At 43.7% G+C, this 26,942-nt stretch overlaps 1 long non-coding RNA gene across 3 annotated transcripts in view; it reads left to right on the top strand.

Moving 5' to 3' along the window:
* LOC105609364 (uncharacterized) overlaps nt 1-26,942 on the top strand; it is a 291,225-nt gene that overhangs the window by 256,376 nt on the left and 7,907 nt on the right. For all 3 annotated transcript variants that reach the window (XR_003591434.3, XR_009596148.1, XR_009596149.1), the window contains one exon: nt 5,336-5,419. This is a non-coding gene — a long non-coding RNA (uncharacterized LOC105609364). The remainder of the gene's footprint in view (nt 1-5,335; nt 5,420-26,942) is intronic.

Here is a 26,942-nt window from a genome sequence, read left to right as displayed (position 1 = left end):
GAATTCCCGTGGGCCCCTCCCTCTTCTGTGACACCTTTCCAGACTCCTTGCTCTGGGTGTGGCCCTTCCCTGTGTATGCCACCCAGCCCTTGTCCAAAACTGACTTCATTCCAATGTTTACATTTTCTGAGCAGTTGGATCACCTTGAATTTTATTCCTGTTTCCTAAGATATTTTCATCGTCATAGAATATGAATATCCTATGAAGGATCATAGAATGCATTCAGCTAGTCAACAAATACTTAGTGAACATTTCCTATATACCAGACACTGTCCTAGGACAGGATACCTCCGAGGACACGTTGCTGAAAGAGGGAGAGAAAGGTCCTGTCCTTATGAAGCTTGAATGTATTTTGCAAGAGCAATGTACAGTTTTTAGAGTCAGGAGTCAAGATGATGACTAGGACGAGTGCCAGCCTGACAGAGATTCCAGGAGAGGTCCCAGTAGGCCGGTGTGCACAGTAATGCTTGCTTGCATCCTGAACTGAATCCATGAACATGTAATCATGAGGAACAAAAAGAGAAGATGGAAGAGAAGAGAGATGAGGTGGATGGATGCACCAGGAGCCATTCCGGTTCTTGCTGGGAGTCAGTCACTCACTCAGTTATGGAATGCCCAGGAATATGTATCCCATAGTCAACAAAAAGAGACTGAGCCTTGACCATGGGCTAGCTATCATAATCAGAAAGATGCACATTGCAGTAAGTGAGAAAAACAAGTCCTCCTTTGTGAAACATACTGTGTCACTAAGCATTTTATTGGTTCTCTCTGTGTCTTGATGAGATCAGAATCTCTAACCACATATGTCATCTTGGATACTGGATGGTACATTCTGATCACAAGTTTTATTGAACATGTTTTTGTGTATAAGAACATTTTAGGTATCTTTCTAGATCAACATGGCACACAATGACAAGTCGACTTTTCAAAGGTTTGAAATCCTGAATCTTAAAATTCATTTTTCAGCTAAAACTGATAAATGAACAACCAATATTACACAATCCATTTAACTTCAGCTGAAATAATATCACCCAGTCCATCTTGGACTATATTTATTTATGTTAAATCAGGGTTTCTCAGCCTTGGCCCTGTTGACATTTGGGGCCAGATGACTCTTTGTTTTTAGAGGCTGTTATGTGTATTGTAGGATGTCTAGCACCATCCCTGGCTTCCACCTGCTAGATACCAGTAGCATTCTCCACAACTGTGACAACCAAAAGTGTCTCCTGGAGTTCTAAATTTCCCCTAGAAGACACATGTTCCCATTGTTGAGAAACACCGCATTACGTGTATCCGTGCTTTCAAAGAATGGCACTGTGTTTTGAGGTATGCCTGATCTGGTGTTGAGTGTTGGTTCTGTTGTGAACAAGCTATGTGATGTTGGGTGGGCATGACCCAAGAGTCAGCTTCCGCGTCTGGGCAAAGGGGTGGTGAGTCCATCACCCGACACTGTGGTGAGGTTTCAGAGCTGGCATGTATGAGGGGCCTGGTCACATCTTAATCTTTGGCTAGGAGAGTTGGCCATTGCGAGAAGCTCTGGGTGCTAGGAATATGTGTGTGTGCGTGTGTGTGTGCATGTGTGCGCGTGTGTGCGTGTGCGTGTGCGTGCGTGTGCGTGTGTGTGCACACGTGTGCGTGTGCGTGTGTGCGTGTGTGCGCGTGTGCATGTGTGTGTGCGTGTGTGTGCGCACACGTGTGCACATGCATGTGTGCTACAGGCCAGGGCTTTGCTGCTCAGAAAGAACTAACCCCCATGTGGCTCATGAGCTCCCTGGTGGAACACGAGGGGTACAGAGCAACAGGTAAAGGCGCAGCTTTGGGGTGGGACCGGCCTGCAGTCCACTCTGAGTTCCACCATCTGCCAGTTTTGTGCTGATTTCTATCCAGCTCTGTGACCTCTCTGCCTCAGTTTAATCTGACACACAAAGGTAGTAACGGTACCCATCTCACGGAGTAACTGTGTTGTGAGGATTACATGAGATTGTGCGTGTGAAACAGCACCGTGCCTGTGGCCAAGGCAAGTTTGCTCAGTAACTATTAATTGCTGTTCCTGTTATTATTGGTGTTATTTCACCCTTGGGTGCATCCCTAGGGGTAACTTCAAAGCAGAGAGTGGCCTCTTTACAGGGGGTTCCAATCTTGCCAGAGAAGCTCAGTCAACAACTTCCCTAATGAGCTCAAGGCTCCATCGGGGGGACCCTTTGTTTGCCTAGTAACTCTCTGTCAACGTGGTTTCTGTTCCTGCCTCAACGTTATATACCAATTGCATATTCACTTGCCTGCCTGGGACTCAAAACTATCAGTTGCTACAATAGTGTAAATGATACTCATTGTTAAAATAGGGTAAATGCCTATTTCCTTTGCACAATGGAAGAAACCGTTGTAGGCTATTAAGTAAATAACTATAAATAACACACTATAAAATGCTTTACATATGCCTTGCTGCCCTGAACTGCAACACTACGAAGTAGCTGTTATGGCTGGGTAAATTATACGTGTTTTTAAACACTGTCCAAAATACATATTTACACGTACTTAAAATCCTACGCTAAACAGTCTCTATAGCAACCAGAAAAACACAAAAGCCTTATTAAGCATTCTTTGTAGTATTTTTAGGAGTTTAGTCATTAGGAGAAAGCTCATAGGCCATGTAGACACCAGGGAACACAAAGAAAGAAAGTCTTTATAGGAACAAAAGAATGAGGCTGGCTTTGAACCTGGTGGGAGGGGATTTTATTTTTTTAAGCTAATAATCACCAAGGGCCTTCTCTTTGTGAAGTCGATGCTATGTTTGGGGTACATCAGACACAGTTTTGGAATTACAATCTGGTTTCTCAACAGAGAAGAGAGAATCTTCAGTTTACAATTACCATATTCCAGCAAAAGATCACTTTCAATGCTTGCTCTTTAGTCTCAGCAAGAAAATATTTCCTTGCCATTCAAAAATGAAGTCACATGTGCTGTCTCTGTGGAGTCTGAGTCGTATAACTAACACTTTAAAGGGGCATTCTAATGGTTCCACCGGGGTGACGCCCACATCCCATCAGTTGAGTACTGGGTTTATCTGTCTATGACGAGTGACGACAACAATGTACAACAATGTACCCCGTGACTGGTTGGCGGAGTTTCTGCCCCATGCTGTCACTTGGGGACTCTGGGAACTCTATCCTTGTGTGATACCACCTCTCAACCGCTTGCTTCTGTAGCAGAGGAAGAGGGCTGGAAAGTGGCTTGACGGCCCAGGAGCAGCACACCCCATTTCCATTCACACCCCACTGGCCAGTACTCACATCACAGAGTTCCAACCAACCTGCAACAAAGGCCGGAAGAATAGCACCTGAATTATTCACTGAACACTCAACATCTTTGGGAAGAATATCACGTAAAATGTCCGATCTATACCAGATAGTTTATAGTGCTTGATCTTATCATTAAAACAACTCTGCAATGTAAAAATTCCCCATTCACTACTGGAGAAACAGGCTCAGAAATCTTAAATGACTTGCGTTAAGTTCACTCAACCAGAAACTGGAAAAGTGAATTTTAGTATGAAGTGAAGTGAAAAGTCTCTCAGTCATGTCCGACTCTGTGTGACCCTACAGATTGTAGCCTCCCAGTCTCCTCAGTCCATGAAATTCTCTAGTCCAGAACAGAGGAGTGGGTAGCCATTCCCTTCTCCAATGGATCTTCCCGACCCAGGAATCAACCCAGGGTCTCCAGCATTGCAGGCAGATTCTTTACCAGCTGAGCTACCAGGGAAGCCCAGTCTAAAGCAAAATATGAGATACTCTGTGACCAGCAGGTCCATTCCTAATTACTTTTCCAGAAATGCTGCATACATATGCTCACCAAAAGACACATTCATAGAGGCACGTTCAAAAGACACATTCACAGTAACAGCCCCAAACTGGAAACAACCCAATATCTATCCAATGATGGGATAGATAAATCAGTTGTGGTATATTAACACAATGGAATTTTACACAGTACTGAGAATTAATGGTAGCTGCATATAAGCAGGGATAGAGTTCACAAATATTACCTTGAATAAAAGAAGTCATGTGGAAAAGAGATTGTACTGTATGGTTCCACACTGTATTATTCAAAGGCAAGCAAAATTAATAGAAGTCAGGATAATCACTGCCTTGGAGTTTGGTAGTGATTAAGAGGATGTGAAAGAGAGCTTCTGTGTTTTGTAATGTTCGTTTATCTGGGTGCTAGTTATAGGGGGTGTTCAGTCTGTGTAACTGCATCTAGTTGTACAGTAATAATTTTGCATATTGCTCTGTATATATTATATTTCAATTAAAAGTCTACTTGGGAAAAACTTGCAAAAGTATAAATTATAGGTTCAAATCAAACTGATTCCAAAGCCCTGTCTTCCATCATGTCATATCCATTTCTCTCTCAACCACATTAAAGTAAAGCTTATCGCCACCCTTAAGAGTTCAACTTGATTCCTACCCGAGTCACACAGCCCATCCATTAAGATGGTTCCTGAGAATTATGGCTTAGCTAGAAACTTGCAGCAAATTTGAGAGAACTGTCAAAGCCACCTCCAATTCACTCTACTACTGACTTTGGTAATGTAGTTTTCTGCCTTGAAATCGAATGCAAACCTGGAATCTCCAGAGGCTGGAGGGAAAGACAGTGGAATCTGCCTGCTCTTCAGGCTAGAGGGACGCATGCAGTCAAGTGTAGAGGAGAGGATGAAACCTGTGTTACAACAAACCCCAAACCAAGACAATACAACCATATAGACTGGGGCTGGGGATGTTCACACCCATTTTATTTGGAGCCATCATAAGACTCAAAAACCATTGTGCCGACCCAGCTAAGGTGAACTCCCAGCTGAAGAGTGATCCCATTAGTTTTCTCTGCCCCTTCCCTATCCCCTCAACACGCCCAGCACCAAAACAGCAATTTGGTGGAGCCCTGCCTGCCAAAAGACAGTGCTGTCTTAGGGAAGATATTAGTGGTAAATCCTCAAGCTGTTTTATAAGCACCTCCTAGGTTGGCAGCAGAAGGCTAAACACAAAATTGCAAGATGAGCTTGAATTTAATTTTGCAGCTTTCATCTGTCATCACGTTATGACAGTATGGTGTTCTGGGCTTTACAGAAGGTGCAGGGCAGGGGTAGAATACTCCTACTGGGAAGGGCTTCTCTCCCATCTGTTTCTGTTTTAGAAGAAATGCTTGTGGGATCATGGTTTCCAAAGATCTAGTGCGAGTCACCAGAGGCACTCCTAAGATCTGTCAGGTGCTTAATCAGTGGCAGCCTTTCTCTCCATCCTTTTTTCTTTCATTTATTTATTCTGCACCTATTTCGTTTCAGGTGCTATGCAGGACCCATCATCCAAGAAAACGTACCTCCTGCCCATGAGAAGCTTGTGATCAAGAGAGAGAATAGACGACACGAGTAAGTGAGAAATTTGAAAGAAATTTTGCCGTTTAGGCAAAAAGAAGGATGGCCCACCAAGCCTTGAGGATGGAGATCACTTCTGGTGGTAATGACTTCCAGGCTGAAACATGAAAAGTCCAGTGTGGCTGTGCTGGATACACCCCAATACCCATGACTGTGCTGTGCCCTGGAACTGTAAGGGTGGACAGAGCCTGGTCTGAAAAATGGGGTAGAGTGTGGTCTGACAAGGGATAAAGGAAATCAGTGGACTATTTCAGGAGGCTGGTGAAGTTCAGTAGGGTGTTTGGGGACCAGCTTGGTGGAGGTGGTGTCTGAGGAGTTCATTCTGGACACATGAGTAGCTGTTAGGGGGAAGAAGCATGGCCATTGGCGGGGCTTGCAGCGGGTACAGTGGAATCTGGGAAGCGCTCAAGGTGGGAGTTAAGGCGCGCACTGGTGATCTTGGTGACTCACCAGACGGTGGTAGGGGCGGTTGATCACACGGTGCTTGAGAAGGATCACCCTAAGACCTGTCTGGTGAGAAGGTGAAACTGGAAATCCACCTTAGTGTGACCAATATCCCAGCGGGACCCACAAGCCTGATGCTTTCCTCTCCCCCTCAGTCTTCTGGGCTGCTAGAGACAAAATCGAAACCCAGAGAATGCACATCGGAAGCAGGACAACCTGCGACGGTGTTTCCTCTGTGGACACATGGCGTTGGTGTGGATTTATCCAACTGCATTTAGGACTGATGATAGAATCATTGCTTTTTTTTTTTTTTATCCCCTCCATGACACAAACCAAGGAAAAAAAATCATAATAAAATTTTACAAGTTAGCTGCCACCGAGAATAAACAAGAGAGCACTATAAGAAATGAATCAGAGGCTCTAACTGAATCTCCTCTCAGGACAATAACTCTAATGTAAAGCCAGGGTCTGAGGAGGTCACAGTGGAAAACTCTCCTGGGGCATTTCCGAGGAGAAAGGAGATACTCTCCTCCTGTCATTTCCACTTCATATCCTAATATGTCTGTGGATGTGCAGGGAAACATAATCTGCAGCCTCTGCTCTGAGTCAAGGTTTGGATAACCAGGGCCATTACGGCATCCCCAAGGATCACAGAATTAACCCTCTATGAACCCAGGGACGCCACTGCCACTGCCACACCAGGAGAAAGTTGCTTGATTCTAATCACAGCTGAGCCAAAGTGTCACTTGCCATTAGGTTCGATTGGCATTTTCCCCCCTTTTTAAATTACGAGATTACCTTTAAATTGTGTACAGGAACTCATAACTGCTGTCCATTGGAGGTAATCGAGAGTGATTTCATTTTGCCCATGGACAGGCTGCCTCTTCCCGAGTCTTTGTTCATTAAGCCCCTGTCTATCTCAGGTTCCATTCAGGTATCAACAAGGAATAAATTCTGTAGCACAGAGCACATTGTGTGTTTGCTTTCAGAGTTGCCTGCTTTGTTGACTGATGATTCTTTAGGGCAAGCTAGATTCTCCTAGAGCCTGTCATGTATTTGTGGCAGATATGTTTTCTCTATGTCGCCTGGGTGGTCTTCTTGACAGAGACTGCTGTGTTGGGCTGACCCCACGAACTCTCTGCAAAAACATCACTTGGAAAGACAGGTCCAAATCGCTATAGTCATTCTTTGTTGCCTTCAGTTGAAGCAGCGTTGGTATAATTGATTATAGACCAAGTCCTAGCATTATTCATCCCTTTTGTATACTTATACTTTCATTCATTCATCCATTCATTTGATATAATTGTGCTTAGTCGCTCAGTCATGTCCAACTCTGAGACCCCCTAGACTGTAGCCCGCCAGGCTCCTCTGTCCATAGGGATTCTCCAGGCAAGAATACTGGAGTGAATTGCCATTCCCTCCTCCAGGGGATCTTCCCAACCCAGGGACTGAACCCAGGTCTCCTGCACTGAAGGCAGATTCTTTATTGTCTGATCCACCAGGGAAGCTCAAGAATACTGGAGTGGGTAGCCTATCCCTTCTCCAGGAGATCTTCCCAACCCAGGAATTAAGCCAGGGTCTCATGCACTGCAGATAGATTCTTTATTTTTTGGTAGAGCTACTGTGCATGTATTACATGTAAGACATTGAGCCTGACACTGGGTACACCGCTAAGCTGGTAAATGGACACAGTTAAATAGGCTCTTCCATTACAGTGTGACAAGGGTTGTGAGATGGAGAGAACAGGAGGCCCAAACTAGATGCGTTTATTCCAGGGTTGGGGACACGGGCGGGGCTACTCAGAGAGAGTTCCTTCTGAGCGGGGATGAGAAGGTGGAAAAGTTTCACTGGCTGCAGGAATAGCTCGTGCAGGGGTCTGGAGGTGAGAGGGCAGTTCAGAGGGGGTGGGAATGGAGAGCCGTGTGTGCGTGTGAAGCTGGTAGAGCAGCACATCGGGGTGTTGAGGGAGGATGCAGGGACCGTGTCACAAGGAGGGCTGTAAACCAGTCCATGAGCGTGTACTTTGTTGTCAGGACAAACATGTGCGTAGACATGTGTTGTAGAAACATCACTGTAGTCCTCGCATGCACAGTGGGTGACTAGTCCTACGGGGGTCTGAGGCATTTGCAGTGGGGGTCTGACTAGTTCTATGGGGATCCGAGGTGTCTGAGGTCTCTGATGAGGGTATCCTTTTCCCCAGACACAACATCTAATGCATTCTTTGATTTTTATCTTTTCCTCCAAGAATGCCCTCTGTGCTCCATTTATTTCATTTCTGCATGTAATGAAATAGAATTTCAGTAAGAGCCCATCTAAACATGCTCACAGCCAAGACTTAAGGGCATAACAAGAGTGTTGATACCCAAGGCCTAAGACTGTGGACGATAGTAAGCAAAGGAAACGTTAAGATTTGCCTTGGCAGAGTGATTTAAGCGGCTGTATTGTCAGGTCCTGCCACTTTACCAGTAGAAAATATTAAAATCCTGGCTTGTGAGCTGTAAGCCAGCACACGTTGGGAGAGGACACTGGAGTCAGAGACTTAAGATCCAAGTTGAAGTTCATTGTTGTTGTTGTTGTTGTTCAGTTGCTCAGTCCTGTCCGACTCTTTGTGACCCCATAGACTGCAGCACCCCAGGCTTCCCTGCCCATCACCATCTCCTGGAGTTTGATCAAACTCATGTCCATTGAGTTGTTGATGCTCCAACCATCTTGTCCTCTGTCGTCCCCTTCTCCTCCACCTTCAATCTTTCCCAGCATCAGGGTCTTTTCCAATGAGTCAGTTCTTCACATCAGATGGCCAAAGTATTGGAGCTTCAGCTTCAGCATCAGTCCTTCCAATGAATATTCAGGATTGATTTCCTTTAGAATTGATTGGTTTGATATCTTTGCAGTCCAAGGGACTCTCAGGAATCTTCTCCAATACACAGTTCAAAAGCATCAATTCTTCAGCTCTCAGCTTTCTTTATGGTCCAACTCTCACATCCATACATAACTCCTGGAAAAACTATAGCTTTGACTATACAGACCTTTATCGGCAAAGTAATGTCTCTACTTTTAATATGCTATCTAGGTTGGTCATAGCTTTTCTTCCAAGGAGCAGGCATCTTTTAATGAAGTTCATCCTGCCACTTAATAGCTTAGATGGCTTAGAAGTCATCCCATTTTTCCATCTCAAAACTTTGTGTTACTCTTACAACCCAACATGTGGTGGGGGCTCACTGACAAATGCATAGCATTCTGCAGATATTTATTGGATGAATGGAAATGGGTAATATTGGAGAAGCTCTGGACTCTCTAGGCTATAGTCTCCTCATCTGTAAAATGAGGAGGTTGGGGTAGATGTTTCTGAGCCCTTTCTACCTCACATAATCTACAATTCCTTGATGCTTGCCTATTTCGGAAGTTCATACTGGCCAACTGTGCTAAAGACAGGAAAAAATGGTTTGCTATCTAATAAAGCCAAAGGACAAGGAATAAAAGATTTCTGAGAGAAGAAACCCTAGTGATTCTCTGGCCTGACTCAAGTTGCTCTCATCGCCAAAGCCAGGTGATGAGAAGAGTGCTTGCTTGCTGCTGTCTCTGGCTTCACTTGACTTCTGTAGTGAAGACTGGTCTCAGAGGATGCAGCTGGCAGCAGCTCTCCTGTAAGACCACTTTGCACTATGGAAAAGAGCTGCTTTATCCTTTTATGTTATCTCAGGAACACTGTTGCTGCACTGTTCATGCAAAAAAACCTTCATGTTTCTTCTCGAATAAGGACTCAAAGAGAGGCGATTCTGAGCACAGAAAATCTGATATCCGATATTGAATAAAGGTTCCCTCTGGCTTTCTGAAAGGTGACTTGACTTGGAATTTAAAAACCACTGGGAATTATCCCCCTCTCTGCAGCACTTCTGATGTATATACATTCTATCCTTGCTGTATTTAAAGACTTTGTTCTTTCTTATCATGTAGAGATTGGCATTACTCAGTATTTAATGACTCAGCTGATTGGCCTTTACTATAGTGAGGTAGCTAAAAATAGCCACAGGGGGAACAGTTCCAAAGAGAGGAGAATGGAATGACTTGAATATGCCCTGATCACAGCTGAAATATCTCTTGAGCACACTGAGTATCTCCTATCCTGTTGGGACCTGAGACCTGAGGTTTTCTGTATTATTCATAGACTCTTTTTTGGTGCTTCAGAGAGGGCCAACTGTGATGTTGATCACATAGGACCATCCAGATTCCTGTCCTAGAGCACAACCCTCAAACCTTAGGAGATAAAGCTACTTAGGAGTCAGCTGCTCGAGATGGCGTGAAATGATCAGAGAACCCAGTTTCAGCATCTTTGTCTCTGGGAGTCTGGGATGACCTCTCAGGAGGTCGCTTCTACAGCATGCAGCCACCTGTTACAGACTTTCCTTTGTTGTCTGTCTCTTAGCTTGGGCTTCACATTCCCAGGGAATAGAAAACTATTTCCTCACTTCCATTGTATGCTGTCTACCACATAGTAAGTACACAAAATAATTTCCCATGAAGGGTAGAGATCTTTTAATAATTACATTTTAATTGCTATCTGCTTGATTTGATTGCAAATTCCATGAAAGAAAGACTTCATTAAAAAAACAAAAACACTGTATTAGGAGAATGCTGGCTGCTAGTCAGCGCTTAATACTTATTTACTGAATGACTGAGTGAAGGAGTGAGTCAGTGAATGAATGAATATACATTAACCAAATAACCCCCTCAAAAAACAAAAACCCCAGCTTTAAAGGGAAGAAGGTAACCAGATTGGTTACCTAATAATTTAACACTCAAAATCCACCGCCCAGAACAAATAAATTTTGCTAAAAAGCACTGTTAAATTAGTCCATCTACTTCTTTATTCTGAATCATTAATCCATTTGGTATGCATGAGTATATTTTAAGAATTCTGGCACTAAAACCATTCCAGCATCTATACTTGAAAGAAAAACGGGCCTCCTGAGGTATAGTTGACATATAATCAACTGCACATTTTAAAAAGGTATAATTTGATGTTTTGATATATGTAGACACTAGGGAAACCATTACACAAGATAACAAACATATTCATTCACTCCCGAAAGTTTCCTTGTGTCCCATTGTAGTCGCTCCTTCCCCTTCGGCTCCCACAGATCTGCCTTCTATCACTCTACGTTAGCTTCCGTTTCCTAGAATTTTATATAAATGGAGTTATACAGTATGTTCTCATTTCTGTTTGGCTTCCTTCAGTCACACAATTATTTTTAGACTAATCCAGGTTGCAGTACGTAAAAAGAGTTTATTCTTGCTTTGCTTAGAAATATCCCATTGTATGATTATACCTCTGTTGAATGATTCAGCTGCTGTGGGATATTTGGGGAGCTTCCAGTTTGGGGCTATAACAAATTAGGCTTCTATAGACATTCATGTGAAAGCCTTTGCATGCACAAGGGTTTTCATTGCTCTTAGAAAATACCAGGGATGGAATTGTTGGGTGATTTGACAGGTGGGTGTTTAACATTTTAAGAGAGTTCCAAGTTATGGTAGCATTTTGCATTCCCACCAGCAGTGTGTGAGAGTTCTGGCCTTTCACATCCTTTCCAAGACTTGGTGTGATGGGTCATTTTAATCTTAGTCATTCTGATAGGTATGTAGTGGTATCTGTTGTAGTTTTCCTTTTGTTTTCCCTAAGGACTGATGATATTGGACAACTTTTCATGTGCTTATATATCATCCATATAATCTTTTTATTTATTTATAAGTAATCTATTTATTTATTTATTGTTTGCTTTCTATTAGTGACTTTCAAGAGATTTTTGTATATTTTGGATACCAATTCTTTACCAAGTGTAAGACTTGCAAACTGTTTCTCATAGTTTGTGGCTTGTCCTTTCAACAGTGTCTTTTGAAGAGTAGACATTTTGAATTTTTAATTAAGTCCAGCATATCACTCTGTTCCTTTATGGACTGTGCTTTTGATGTCACACTGGAGAAATCATTGTCTAACCCAATGTCAGGAAGGCTTTCTCCTATGTCTTCTTGAAGTTTCATAGTTTTAGGCTTTATATTTAGGTCTGTGATCCATTTTGAATTAATATTATGTATTGTTCAAGGCATGGATCAAAGTTATCCATTTTATATGGATATTCAATGGTTCCATACCGTTGGTGGTAAAGACTACCCTTCATCCACTGAATTGCCTTCGTAACATGTAGAAAATCATTTGTCTGTACATTATTACTATAGCCTAACTATAAGTTTTGACATTTGGCAGTGTAAGTGGTACAGCTTTATTCTTTTTAAAAGTTATTTTGGCTGCATTAGTTCTTTTGCATTTCCATATGACTTTTAGAATATAATCAATTTCTATTATAAGAAGCCTGCTGAGAGATTAGGGAGAATTGACATCTTAACCATAATGAGGCTTCTGACCAGTGGACACAGTATATCTTTCTATTTATTTAGGTCTTTAATTTTTCCAGCAGTGTTTTATAGATCTCAGAGTATGGGACTTTCACATCTTTTGTCAGATTTATGCCTAAGTATTTCAAGTATCGTATTTTTTATAATATTGTAAATGGTATTTAAAATTTGGTATTTCTAGTTATTTATTAACAGAAATATGACTGATTTCTATATATTGATTTTGGATGTTTGCAATCTTGTTAAACTCATTTATTCATTTTAGTATAATTTTGGGGGATTCAGTCAGACTTTCTGAATAGAAGATCGTGTCATATATGAATAAGAACAGTTTCAATTATTTATTTCCGACTGAGATCACTGTTATTTTCTCTTTGTCTTTTGGCTAGAACAAAAAGCCTAGTGGTGAGAATGGACATTCTTTATTTTTTTCTGCTTATGGAGAGAAGATAGTCAGTCTTCAAGTTTGAACTCGAAACATTTGCAGACAAATACCAATTGTGCTCTGCAGTTCAAGGAGAGCCCCAAACATATACATTTGTCCATTTCTGATGAAGATTTCTATGGAATGTGGAATATCATTATACAAAAATTAGAGTCAGCAGCTGACACTAAACCAGATAATGAGAAACAGAATTTAAGCAGGATAATACTCCCCTCAAAAACAGGGGCTAGGAGCCTAATAAGAAAGGATCACAGATTAATATCAGATTCGCACTTTCAACTATACATAACTTGATAATGTTGGGGTGATTTTCAGTAAAAACTCTATAGGGCTTCACAGGTTGTTACCGTCCTATTGGTCCGCTGCCTGCGCTGCGCTGGTGGGGAAGGAGGTTGAAAGCAGCTCTGGCTTTGCCTTCGTGCGGTGGTGCCCTGGGGCTGGCTCCCCCAGGCTCTCCAGGCCCATTGTGCTCATCTCGTCCCAACTCGCATTCAGTGATGTCACCTTGTCAGCTGGACACCAACCACGGTGGGAAACTTTACACTAGGGAAACTTGGCAAATGCTACAAATCAGAGAGCTGGTTCTTAGACATTTGTCAGCATACTACTGTCTAGCTGGCATTTATCAGCACACCACTGTGTAATCAGTACCCTGAATATAATTGGTACTGATATACGAATATATTCACATAAAGTACAATTCCTTGAATCTAAGAGTAGGACACCACATGATTTCATGTATATCTAAGAAAGATAAGAAAGAAAGATAAAATGCTATCATTGTAATTTTGAGATTCCATTGGTAGAGTGGAAAAAAATCTCATCCTATTTTCAGCTAGGCTAAAATGTAAGAAACCCTGAACTATTGCAGTGAAGAGATACAGCACTACTAAAATTCATCACAGAGGAAACACTATATAGTTTGTTTTATTTTATGCATTAGCCATTCACATAAAGTGCTTGGCTCTCATTATAAAGTGCTGCTAAAAACAAAAGAATACAATAATGTTTTTGGAGTTTAACTAAAGCATTAGAACTTGATAAGCATATAGCTGCTTCACTTCATTGTACAGCAGAAACTAAACACACTATTGTAAAGCCATTATGTTCCAATAAAAAATACAATAAAATAAGGGAAAAAAAGATTTTGAAGCCTTGTGTAGGCAAAGAACCAAATATGCGGCCCTCTTTAACCTATGCTTACAAAGCGCTTGCTGCTTTTTATTGATACAGTTTGTTTATGCCTTCATTTATCTGTCTCAACTAGATGATGTTATGCTTCAGAGCAGAACTTTGTGTGTCTTACTACCCTTTACATTCTCAATATTGAAGTAGTTGTTGAGCTCATTCAAGGGATGAAGAAATGTCAACTGAAAAGCAAAACAAAACAACAACGCTGTCTGTCTATCCTGATTCCTAAAGGAGGCATACTCATGTTTGGGAGTAGTTCACACACAGAGATGCCGAATGAAGGTTTATTTTAACAGATGTTTCGTTATGACTTATAAATCAGATATATTGTTGAGTAACCTCTCTTCTTCTGACCATCTCACCAAAGAGGCTAGCCCCTAGTTGGATATTTCTGAGAGTGAAATTGAGCATGAAGATGGTTAATGCCTGATCATATCAAATGGGCCACTGGCCTGGGGTGGCTTTCAAGCATTGTAACATAGATAGACTTGCCTTTTCTCGCTCTTCCTTTAAGGACTGAATACAGGTCAGAATCTCGTTAGCCTCTGTGTGCCTAGGTGCTTAACAGGCTATGAGGAAGCAAGTCTTCAGGGGTCTTCTCAGGCAGCCTGGTTCAGTATGTGAGAAGCTGACCATTCCTGCGAGGTACCAGCCAAGCACATCACTCAATAGCTCCATTTGGACACGGTGGCTTCTTTCCTTTTCTTTTTCCAGAAGCTGAAAATATTCCCTGATAGCTCAACAGAGAAGAATAAATTGTCCCCATGTATTTACACAGAGGAAAAAGATTTTCCTCATTGTATTTGCAATTCCGTCTCATGCGATGACCTCCATTCTCATAATCCTTCATGGAGTATCGTGATGTAAAAAGCTTTCTCTCCCTGCTGTTTCTGTTAAAAGGTTTTCTGGTGCGGTTCTTGGAAAGTCAAATTCTGCATTTAAATGTTGTATTTTCGCAATATAATATAAAAGAGGCCATACTTCTGGCATGTTTTTCTTCCTGGGAGAGTAGAAGGTAATTCCACCCTTCTGCATATATTGTTAACCAAGCCATGAGAGTGTACAGCAGCTTTAATAGCAAAGCAATTGTGATTACATCTTGCTCGTAATTACATTTATTTGCTCACATATGTTGAAAAGGCAAGCATTAGCCCGACCGGATGGGTATGTGTTTGTGCAAGGAAAATCATCCAGCAGATTGGCAGTGAGGAAAACCGCTTTCAGCCACTTAGGTCTCTCCTGTCACGGACACTTGCAAAAACTGTCAGGGTTTACTTAGTTTTTGCTTTGATGCTTCTAAAATTGATTGCATTTGGAAAGCAGGTGAATTTATTATGGGTGATGGATTTGCATCAAAGTAATCAAAATATTAGGGGTTGCCTGTAACAAGATACACGTCTGTGGTCCAAAAGAGAAGGAAGTTGAGAAGTGCCATGGTTCAAAACAGCTTTAGAAATGGTCCCTGTCCCTTCTGGGGAAAGGCGGTATGCAGCTCCTCAGGGAACTTAGAGGGCTGTAGGAGGGCTGTGTGTGTGAAAGAATTTTAGGTCTGCAGCACTGAACTGTCCCTTTCCAATGGTGGACATGGCACTGGATTTTTGTGAGACGGATGAGCTTGGCCAGGCCACCTATAACTCAAAGACTTTGAGGAAGCTAGTTTATTCCTCTTTGCCTTCATTTGTCTGTCTCTAGAATGCGTATAGCGATACTGAGCTTATTGGGCTGTTTTCTTATTTTTATACTCACTGAACTATAAATTAGTTCCTCACTGTTTGGGCCATTGCTGTACCCTCAGAAGTTGGCACAATTCCTGGAACATCATGCTTACCCAGTAAACTTTTGTTTTTTAAATAAATGAATGTAAATTACTCAATACAGGCACAACTCAACAAACAGAGTCATATTTACTGTTGCTGGAATAAACTGCCAAACTTTACTATCTCATAGTCCTGGAGGTCGGAAATGCTAAAGTTCAAGGTGTCTGAGGGCTGTGGTCCTTCTAGGGACTTGAGGGGAGAATCCATTCCTTGCCTTTTCCAGCTTCTGGAAGCTGCCTGCATTCCTTGGCCCAGGGTCCCTTCCTCTGACTTCAGAGCCAGGCTGTATGGTGTCATCCACTCTCTCCCTGGCGTTGACATCCCACGTCTCTCTTATAAGTATCCTGCGATGGCACTGGGTCCACTGCATGATGCAAGGTGGTCTCCCCCCCTCAGGGTCCTGAACCCAATCACATTTGCAAAGTCCCCGTCTGTGATCTGAGGGAGCATCCTCACAGATTCTGGGGTGAGGATATGGGCAGCCGTGGGGCAGTCTTGATTCTGTCTACCGCATCTCTGTTATGGAATAAAGCCCTCCCTATTCAGTATCACCATATCTTTTCATTACCTGTTTGAAAGCTCCTCTTGAAGACTTTCAAACAAGTCATAGTCATAGTTCTGGATTCTTCTTGCCTCCTTGATGATGGTCCAAGGATTCTAGACACCAGCAATGTCCCTTTAGGCCTCACTGGGTGGTGACTTATCTCTCTTGCTTTTGGAGTTAGAAGAGCATGTGTTTGGTTAAGTAAGTCTCTCTCAGCAACTAGCAGAGGGTCTGGCACTTAAATAAACGATCATGGAATGAATAGCTCAGTGTTGAAACAGTAACAGTCTACCTTCTAGGATCACTTCTTAAGAGGAGGGATGGCTTATAGAAAATTCTTTGTAACCAGCAGAAAAGCAGCACTTAGCTGAGCTGATGCACTGAACATATATCTCCCAGACTCACTTATCAATAAAGTGTTGTTGAGATTCAGGTGCCTCTTTTCCCTTGGGCTGAGAAATTTTCAAATACAGGGATAGAGACTTCAAGGCCTGAAACTTGTTTGGTTTTGCCAAAAACTGTGACATAGAATTGAACTGTGTGAATAATCAAATAATTCATGGAGAAGCCAAGATCTCATACATGTTTTGGGCTGAGAGAGGGTTAAAGGGTCCTCCAGTTTAACCTTTTATCCACTATGTAGAGTTCTTTGGACCATGTGGTCTATAAATAAGCCAGTGAAATCCTTTTATGACATCAGATTAGATGAGTTTTCTACCTTTGGCACATGTGGTGGGAAGTTCTCTCTTACACTGAGAGAGTTCTCAAAATGATCTCCCTACGGGGGCTGCCCATTCTCACGTCCTCTGTGTCATACGTCGCCTCCTCTTCAGCGCCTTCCATAGATTTCTCACCCCAGACTCATGCCTGCCTCCTTTTCTCTCTTCTCCTATCTATTCCTTGTGATTCCTGTGGTTTCCGTAGTGCCATATTGCAAGGGGTTATTCGGTGTCTCTTCTAACAGACTCCACATTTCTTAAAAGCAGGTTTGTTGTATCTCTGAGTCACAGAGCTTAGCAGAGTGCAAGATTTATAGCATCAAGAGAGTCAAGTTTTGTTGAATTAAGGCTACAGGTAATTGAGCCTAATGGACCGAGCCCAGGACACCCAGTAAAGAGAATCAGGGTTGGAGTCTGCCCCGGCTGCTTTTGAACCATGTGGACTGGGCAAGGCAATTCTCCTCTCCAAGTCACAGATTCCTGTGTCTTAATGGCAACCACTTGGGGCTGTTTTGAGGATAAAATGTGTGAATTATGGGAGTGTATTATGCAAATACAGAGGGTTGTCTCAGTGCCCTTGAAGCCACATAGAGCAGACCTCATCCTCTTCTGCTTGGCAGCCCTTCAAATATTCAAGGGAAGAGATCTCACACTCCATATCCCAAGCTGACAATGTATATAATAACTAACTGGGAGATGTCCAAAATTAAAGCTCTGGGCTTCAGCTATCTCTCTGCTGCTTATTAGCTGTGCGACCTTGAGAAATTAACTTCTCTATGCCTCAGTTTCTCCATCTGTGAAAAGAGGGTAAAGACAGAACTCGATTCTCAAGGTTGATGAAGTATTGGGTAAGACATTGCTCATCAAAGCTTCAGTCAGTACCTGGCACGTAGTTGTCAATCAGCCAATTATTACTGCGTGACTCTCATTGTTTCCCTGCAACCTTAATGTCCTTAGTTCCTTCCACAATATGAACTGTCTTCCCCCACAGGCATTATTCTCTGAGAATGGCAAATAAATTCTGTCTATTCTTTCAGCTGCAGTTGGTTCATAATGACTGGCTTGAACTTTATGTTAAGGAGGATTCTGAGGCCCTGTGGTGTGGGCTCAGTAGGAAAGAATGTGAAAATAACCTACTTGTCCTTTCCGACAATGGAGAAATGCTAACATCCATGCCCTAAATATGCCGATGTTGCATCTCTTTACAATCCTAGGTAAATTGAGTCTAAATTCCTTGTTTTATCGCATATGTCAGACCATATGTCAAGTCAGGTTCCCCAAAGGTCAGTCTGGAAAATATAAAAGGTAAGAAGTACCAGCTGAACTCCTGCCAAGTGCCAGGCACTCTTTTAGGTATTGTTTATACAGAAGTGAACACATTTTGCTTGTTAATGGTGTTTACCTTCTCATGAGGCAACAGAGAATCAACTAAGGAAATAAATTTGAAGGTGATTTCAAATAGTTATAGGTACTGAGTGAAAATCAAAGCTAGCTCTTTTGATAGTAACTGGGGAACAGGGGAGTGGTGTGTCATTTAAACGGAACAGTTAGGAGGGATTTCTCAAGTGGTGACATCTGAGTTCGGATGTGAGTGGAGAGGATCTAGTTGTTCGCTGCTGTTAAAACAAATTACCACAAACTCGATGGCTTAAAACTACACAGATCGATGTATCTTACTGTCCCGTAGGGCACTGATCTGCACTAATCTCTCTGGGCCCAAGTCAAGGTGTCAGCAGGACTGTGTTCCCTGTGGACGCTCTGGTGGAGAATCTATTTCCTTGCCTCTCCTGGCTTCTAGAGGTGTCCCACATCCTGTGGTTTGTGGCCCCTTCCCCATCTTTAAAGCTAGCAGTGGTGGGTCTAGTCCATCTTGAGTCTATGTCCCTGCCTTTTCTGCCTCTCTCTTCCACTTTTAAGGACTCTTGTGGTTACACTGAACCCTTTTGAATAATCCAGGATAATCTCCTTCTCGAGGTCTTTCACTTATTCACACTTGCAAAGTCCCTTTGGTCATGAAAAGTAGCATGTTCACAGATTCCAGCACCCAGGAATGAGGATGCAGACCTCTACCACAGACCTCTACACACAGTATTTGTGGTAGAGGTCGCCAGGCTGTGGTACCAGAGAGAAGAAGGGCTCCCAGGTGGGAAATATGTGGCATGTTTAGAGGAAGAGAGAAACCCAGTATGCCTGTGGTCTTCTGAGCACAGAGAGGGCAGAAGATAAAAGTCATGCTTGTTTCTATTTATTGAGGAACTGCTATGTGTCTGTAACTTGGTGAACACTTTCTATATATTATTTCATAGATTCTCATGATCACCTGATGAGAAAGGTGTTATTATTCAGTTCCTTTGAACTGTTCAGAAATTGGTAGCTCAGCAGTTAAGATATACAGCTAAGACCATAGAACGAACACACGATGACGGCAAAGTATGATAGCAAGCCATCTATGTATGAGTCTCTGTTCTTGACCATCATGCTTTTCTGCTTCCAACACCCATGAAGCAACTGCTTGGGAGCAGATCCAAGTGTAAGCTCAGAGAGGGTGGTCCATGACCACCCTCTGGTGAGCCTGGCTAACCTTGACTGCTGCTTCTTAAATTTTCTTTGAAACCATCCTTACTAACTTGGAGCTCCAGGGATATTTTCCTGAGAAACAACAATCAGTTGAGAAGAGAATAGTGGCTAATAGTGGGAGCTGACCTGACGTTAAGAGCCAGACCTTTGTAATTCTGAGAGCTGGCCTGGCACTCACAGCGAGGCCATGGCATTTTCCCACTGCATGTGAACAATTCTATGGGACACCAACATCAGACAAGGCTACTTTGTGCCCATGATAGAATAAGGCAAAAACGAGATCACCCTGCAATTATGCCTAGAAACAGACAAAACATGAACACTGTCCACCCACAAAATGCCAACCATCTTGCTTTCCCAGCCAGTAGGCGTGACTGCAGCTTCCTTACCAATCATAGCTCTAGCGTTACTCTTGTCTGTCCCCCAAGATGATAAGATTTATTGATATACAATCAGGGAATAACCACAGCTTTCTCACAGTGCCCAACCTAGACCAAATCCCTGTCTTTTTGGATCTACTTCATAAGCACATAAAACAAGCCCAACCGAATCTTAGAAGTTGTTCTAGCACTTTCTGTTAAGATCATACATGGCTTCCTATGGTGTGGGTTCTCCCTTGTTCCAACAAGCCAATAAACCAATCTTGGTGTCACAGGTGTGTCCTGGGTGATTCTAGCTGATAGGCATTGTCCATAGAGAAACACACAGGCATACAGCTGTCCATACATGCCTAATCTTCTGCTCTGGACTGCTGGGGTCTGAGAAAGATTAGGTGCGGTCTTATCATGAAAGAGACAGCTTGATGATAAACTCTAAAGAACAAGGTACGCAGAGTACTCAGAGACAGGGATAAATAGAAGGGACATACTACTCAGGGTTCAGTTCCTGACCTGCCTGTGTAAGTGAGTGTAAAATATAGAAACATGGAAATCAAGTGAAATAGTCCGGGGAAAGAACATAGCATAAGAGGGGCCACGTAATAAATATAAGATAAATGTTGACTACTTATTATATTGTTTCCAAATAAAAAAGAGATTTGCTGGAGATGATATTAATATAACAAGGGGTACCATTCTGGAGGAGGGGGACTTAAAAGGGACACTGGTGATGGAAATGTTCTGTCTTGTTAGGCGTGGTGGTTATACAGGGATATGCACTTATACAAACTCCACTCTGCATGTAAGATCTGTCAGTTTCACTGTATGTAAGTTATAACTTAGTGAAGTAGTTCACACTTAACAAAGAGCCTTGAAGGCAAGGTGAGACTAGGCAAGTCAATACAGATCAGTACAGATGGAGGAGGCACGGCAGGCTTCCAGAATGGCGTTAGAAGTTCTCAGTGACCAGCAGAAACAGGCAAGCATGTCCCTAAGTCTTCCAGCCAGGCTCCTGAGCCCCTCGCCAGGTCCGCGAGCCCCTCGCCGGTTCCGCGAGCCCCTCGCCGGTTCCACAAGCCCCTCGCCAGTTCTGAGAGCCCCTTGCCAGTTCTGCGAGCCCCTCGCCGGTTCCGCGAGCATGGCAAATTCTACAGGCTGTGGCCCTCATATCAGGTGATTACCATTCAGCAAGTGGGTCTTCAGAAAAAGCAAAAGTCCTATTTTTTGCTGAAATTATTTAGTGAAAGCACATCAAAAGCACAAATATAGTTTTGGACTGAGACTGCCTGGATTCGCATCTTTGCTTCTCTGGTTTTGTTACCTTGGGGAGTTCTCTTCACATTCTGCAACTTCCTGTATCCCCTGCCATAAAGGATGAATACAGTGCCTTTTAGCACTGCTGTATTATTGAAGGAGAGAACGGGTGTATAGTGTTTAGCATATTGGGCATATGAGAGCACTATTTTAAGTCACTTGCAGTGACAGTGGTTGTGATGGAGGAGGCGGAGGTGGTGGTGAGGAGGGGGCATTGGTGGAGGTGACGCTGGTGCTGGTGGTGATGGAGGCGGTGATGACGGTGGTGGTGATGGTTGGAAAGGTGGAGGAAGCAATGAAACTTAAATAGCAATATGTGCACTGACCCTTCGTCCCCAAATATAAATCAAACCACATTTTCACTCAGCTGAAAACTGAGAAGTTTCTCTCTCCAAGCTGACTACCCTTCAAGCTTTGTCTTCTGTTGCTCTGGTCCCCTGTGTTGCCCGCATATAGCATAGATTGAGGTGGCAACAAAGAAAGGAAGGGTGTTCACAGTGAAGAGAGGGAGGGCAAAGCCTGGGGCTTCAGCCCGCTTCTTGTGAACACCATTGATATCTGCACCTTCTGGCCCTGCCTAAGCTCAGGCGTGGTTTCTTACCCTCTTGGGGGTGCCCTATTCCTTCTGAGTGCAAGGAACTCTGGACAGAGCCCATACTTGCACCACCAGAAATAGCAACATCAGTGTCAGCTCGAGCTGAATGAGGATTTGCAGCAAATGGTGATGCTGCTGTGCGGTAGACCCCAACTTTATTCACACAGTGCAGAAGCAAGCCACATCCTGTGATCGGTCCTCTATATTTTCTTCCTCTAGAATATAATAAATTAAACATAGAATGAAATGCAAAAAGGTTACATTGAGACATATACTATTTGAGGGTTTAATTCATTTTTCTAGTGTATAAGACACAAGGCTATTAAATTTTTAAAGCAGTGATCTCCTAAACTCTCTACTTTATGAGGGCTTTCTTCATAAAGATAAATGGTTTCCTTGCCAAATCAAATGCAGATTTGAAACAAATTAAGTTAATGTTCAATGATACAAGGTAGAATGAATGGGGGAGCTGTTTTATTTTGCATTGTAATAACCGTACACACCTAAATCAATAGCTGTGGAAAAAAGGCAATAATATCACGTAACTGCAGGAAATGAAATATAGTGGCCAAGCGGGGGGGAACAGGCTGCAAAAAGAAAGGGTTTGTATTGGAATAATGACATTTCATTAAACAGGGAAGGAGGACTATTGAAGAGAAGTCCATAGCAGTAAATTCTGTTTCTTATAATAACACTTGAGCCGAGTTGAAGTTGGCTGGGTATTGTGATAAAGGATAATGCTGTCGTCCTTCTGTGCATGGGGCTATAATTTTAGGTTTAAAGAAAACCTAGATATTAAAGAACCAGTGCATGTTTTCAGAGGGCGTCCTCATTCTTCTCATCTTTTGCTTAATTTAGTACAAGGTCCAATAATCTGTCTGAAAGATTGCAAGAGGAAGGTAGCCTGAGGGTTTTTTTTTTTTTTTCTGGTAATTGCTCTTGAATGAAAGTCAACAGGTTTTTTTCTTCTCTCCTTCCTTCTTTCTTTTCTTCCTCCCTCCCTCCCTTTCTTTAGTTCATAGTAGGCAGAGCAGGGACAGAGGGATTTGCTATTAATGAAAGCTGCTTTTCAACCGTTATTAGAGAAGGAGAAAGAGAGAGGGGAGAGAGAGAGAGACATGCTCCATGCTGATATTTTTGATCATATACCTCTCTACCCATAGTCTCTAGAGTAGCTGCCAAGGAACTATCCTAGATGACCTAAACACCCTTGCAGAGGCGGAGGCCTGACTCAGGGATATCATGGTCTGAAACCATTTTGAGTAAACCTTATCACCTCAGTCTTGCCCCGAGAGAGATGGTACAAGGCCCCCTCAGCTGCAGCCACGAGTGGTGTGTTCTTGGATTGCCCCCGTACTTTGAAATCAGCCTTTGTTGCTATTGTCTAGTTGCTAAATCATGTCCGACTCTTTGCAACCCCATGGACTGTAGCCAGGCTGCCCTGTCCATGGAATCTTCAGGCAAGAAGACTGGAGTGGCTGCCACTTAAAACTGGGGAGGAGCTTTTTTTGTTTCTCCTTGGATATCTTTCTGCCCTCTTCACTGAAGGAGACAGATGCACCTTTTCTATCTGGTACCTGTGTGCCCACCTCGAACTGGGCCTATAGAGACGCTGGCAGGAAAAGCATCTCATTAGAGGGGCTGCCTTCTCCAGAAAGGCTTCCTTGTCCTCCCCAGCTGGATGAACTTGTGGCCTCTGTTGACAGTGCAGCTTTGGCATGGGAAGATAGTACACTGTGCATTTTACTGTGTTATCCCCAGAAATTCTGCCTGTGTAATGGAAGGTACAATTGTACTCATCTCACACGCTACCAAAGTAATGCTCAAAATTCTCCAAGCCAGTCTTCAACAGTACGTGAACCGTGAACTTCCAGATGTTCAAGCTGGATTTAGAAAAGGCAGAGGAACCAGAGATCAAATTGCCAACATCTGTTGGATCATTGAAAAAGCAAGAGAGTTCCAGAAAAACATCTACTTCTGCTTTATTGACTATGTCAAAGCCTTTGACTGTGTGGATCACAACAAACTGTGGAAAATTCTTAGAGATGGGAATAGCAGACCACCTCACCTGCTTCCTGAGAAATCTGTAGGCAGGTCAGGAAGCAACAGTTAGAACTGGACATGGAACAACAGACTGGTTCCAAATTGGGAAAGGAGTACATCAAGGCTGTATATTGTCACCCTGCTTATTTAACTTATATGCAGAGTACATCATGCGAAATGCCAGGCTGGATGAAACTCAAGCTGGAATCAAGATTGCTGGGAGAAATATCAATAACTTCAGATACACAGATAACACCACCCTTATAGAAGAAAGCAAAGAATAACTAAAGAGCCTCTTGATGAAATGAAAGAGGAGAGTGAAAAAATTGGCTTAAAATTCAACATTCAAAAATCTAATATCATGGCATCCGGTCCCATCATTTCATGGCAAATAGATGGGGAAACAGTGGAAACAGTGACAGACTTTATATTTTTGGTCTCCAAAATCACTGCAGATGGTGGCTGCAGCCATGAAATTAAAAGACGCTTACTCCTTGGAAGAAAAGCCATGACCAACCTGGACAGCATATTCAAAAGCAGAGACATTACTTTGCTGTCAAAGGTCCGTCTAGTCAAGGCTATGGTTTTCCAGTGGTCATGTATGTATGTGAGAGTTGGACCATAAAGAAAGCTGAGTACTGAAGAACTGATGCTTTTGAACTGTGGTATTGAAGAAGACTCTTGAGAGTCCCTTGGACTGCAAGGAGATCCAACCAGTCAATCCTAAAGGAAATCAGTCCTGAATATTCATTGGAAGGCTGATGCTGAAGCTGAAACTCGAATACTTTGGCCACCTGATGTGAAGAGCTGACTCATTGGAAAAGACCCTGATGCTGGGAAAGACTGAAGGCAGGAGGAGAAGGGGACGACAGAGGATGAGATGGTTGGATGGAATCACTGACTCAATTAGACATGAGTTTGAGTAAACTCCGGTAGCTGATGATGGACAGGGAAGCCTGACATGCTGCAGTCATGGGGTCGCAAAGAGTCGGACGTGACTGAGCAACTGAACTAAACACACAGGTTCTGGAAGATAAACCACCCAAGTACAAACAGGATCTGTGATCCTAGTAGCACTGCAGTCTTGAGGAGTTCCCTTAAACTCTCTCTCCCTCAGCCTCCTCATCTGTAAAACGGTACCCAGCCCTCAGGGATGTTGTCAGGATGAGGTGAGAGGTTACACACGCAGCAGTTAGCAATCCGGCATGCAGAATGTCCGATAACCAAGGACGTAAACAGAGCATATTTAATTAACCACTGCGCCGGGCTCCTGGAATTCAGTTGCACAGTCCTGCTCCTGTATACCCAGATACTCCCCGCAGTGCCAGTCCTGAGAACCGCCTGAAGCCCCCGGCCCTGAAAGGACTGGCAGGGGCCGGACTGGCAGGGGAACATGCAGCAGGAGCCTGGCCCCAACAAGAGTAGACGAGGCTGTTCAGCCCAGTGCCCAGGGCGAGGCAGGGCATAGGACCCAGAGCAAGCGCAACACGAGGAAGCCTGAGGGCAGATTCAGTTTCCGGGCACAAGTCTATGGGGCCACCTCGGAGAAAGTGTCCTTGCAAACTCTGCAGTGGCCTGCAGCTAGGGAGGGTGTATGCACGACATGTTGCCCCAGGTGCCGTTTACCCTTGCCTCCCTGCTGCCCCAACGGGTGGAGAAGTCTTTTCCATTCCGTGTTGGTATGGCATTGCTTGGGTCTGTGCTGGGCGGGGTGGTTCTCTAACTCCCCCAGTCTTCTCACCTGCCCACCCAAAGTCTTAGCTCCTCAGCACATTTGTGTCTGACGCAACATGTATTGATCTAGCTCAGCATGCGACACGAAGCCCCTACCTGCTTTCTATCAAAAATCTACCACCTCCTAGCTGTGCGGCCACAGGAAAATAAACTGGCCTCTCTGAACCTCTGTTTTCTTATGAATTAAGTGAAAATCAACATACTGAGGATCTGAGGATTAAGTTAGGCGATACATGCAGAAGATCTAATGCAGTACCTGGCAACTAACACATTGTTAACAAGTGCTGTGCGTGCGTGCTAAGTTGGGTCTGACTCTTTGTGACCCTATGGCCCGTAGTCCGCCAGGCTCCTCTGTCCATGGGATTCTCCAGGCAAGAATACTGGAGTGGGTTGTTGCACCCTCCTCCAGAGGATCTTCCCAACCCAGGGATCGAATTCGCATCTCTCATGTCTCCTGCACTGGCGGGCAGGTTCTTAACCACGCATCAGGTAAGCGAGAGGCCAGAATCCACCCTACTCGGGAGAGGATATCTCGTCCTCATTGTCCTTAACATGCTGTGTGTTCGACAGAAGGGCCTCTGCTCCTCACTTGATGGGCACACAGCTTAGGGCCTGGGATGTGAGCTCTGGAGCCAGACACATCCTGAGTGTGAGTATCAGTGCTGTCCCCTCGGTCTGTGGCACCTTGGGTGCCTCGCTCTCATCATCTGTAAAATAAGAAGGCAGTCTTCCTCACAGGGTCGGTGTGAGGGTGAAATGGACTAATGTGAGTGAAGGCCTTGACCAGAGCTTGACACTTAGGAAAGCGTTCAGAGCCCAACCATGAAAACAAGTACTGTTATTCAATACTTAGAACCACCACGTGAGAGTGATAAGAATAAGGATCGTCATTTTGGAGAGAAAGACCCCGATGCTCGGAAATGAAGCAAGGTGTCCCCCTCCACCACCAGGTCACACACTAAGACAGGGGCAGTTTTGGGTAAAACAAATGCACAGCCACGTTAACCCTCCATGGCCTCTCATCAGTGAGCCGCCTCTGCTCGCCCCGCTTTGCCATCCACTCCAGCTCTGAGTTCACGTGTTTTCCAGCGTCCGGGGTGTGTGCTGTCCTCCACATCTTCTGATGTGTCCCCTAGGCCTCAGCCTGTCGTTCCTTCCAGAAGTCTGCCCATGTCTCTGCCCCACCCTGGTCTGGATGGGGGCTCTCGCCTCACAACAGTGTCCGGGACTCCTGCGACCATGTTCCCCCTGCTCTACAAGCCCCTTCCTTTCAGAGACCATCCTGCTAACCATTCACTCTCTGATGGCT

The sequence above is a fragment of the Ovis aries genome, chromosome 14 (assembly GCF_016772045.2).
Source record: "Ovis aries strain OAR_USU_Benz2616 breed Rambouillet chromosome 14, ARS-UI_Ramb_v3.0, whole genome shotgun sequence".
NCBI lineage: Eukaryota > Metazoa > Chordata > Mammalia > Artiodactyla > Bovidae > Ovis > Ovis aries.
This window is presented reverse-complemented; position numbering and strand designations above follow the sequence as displayed.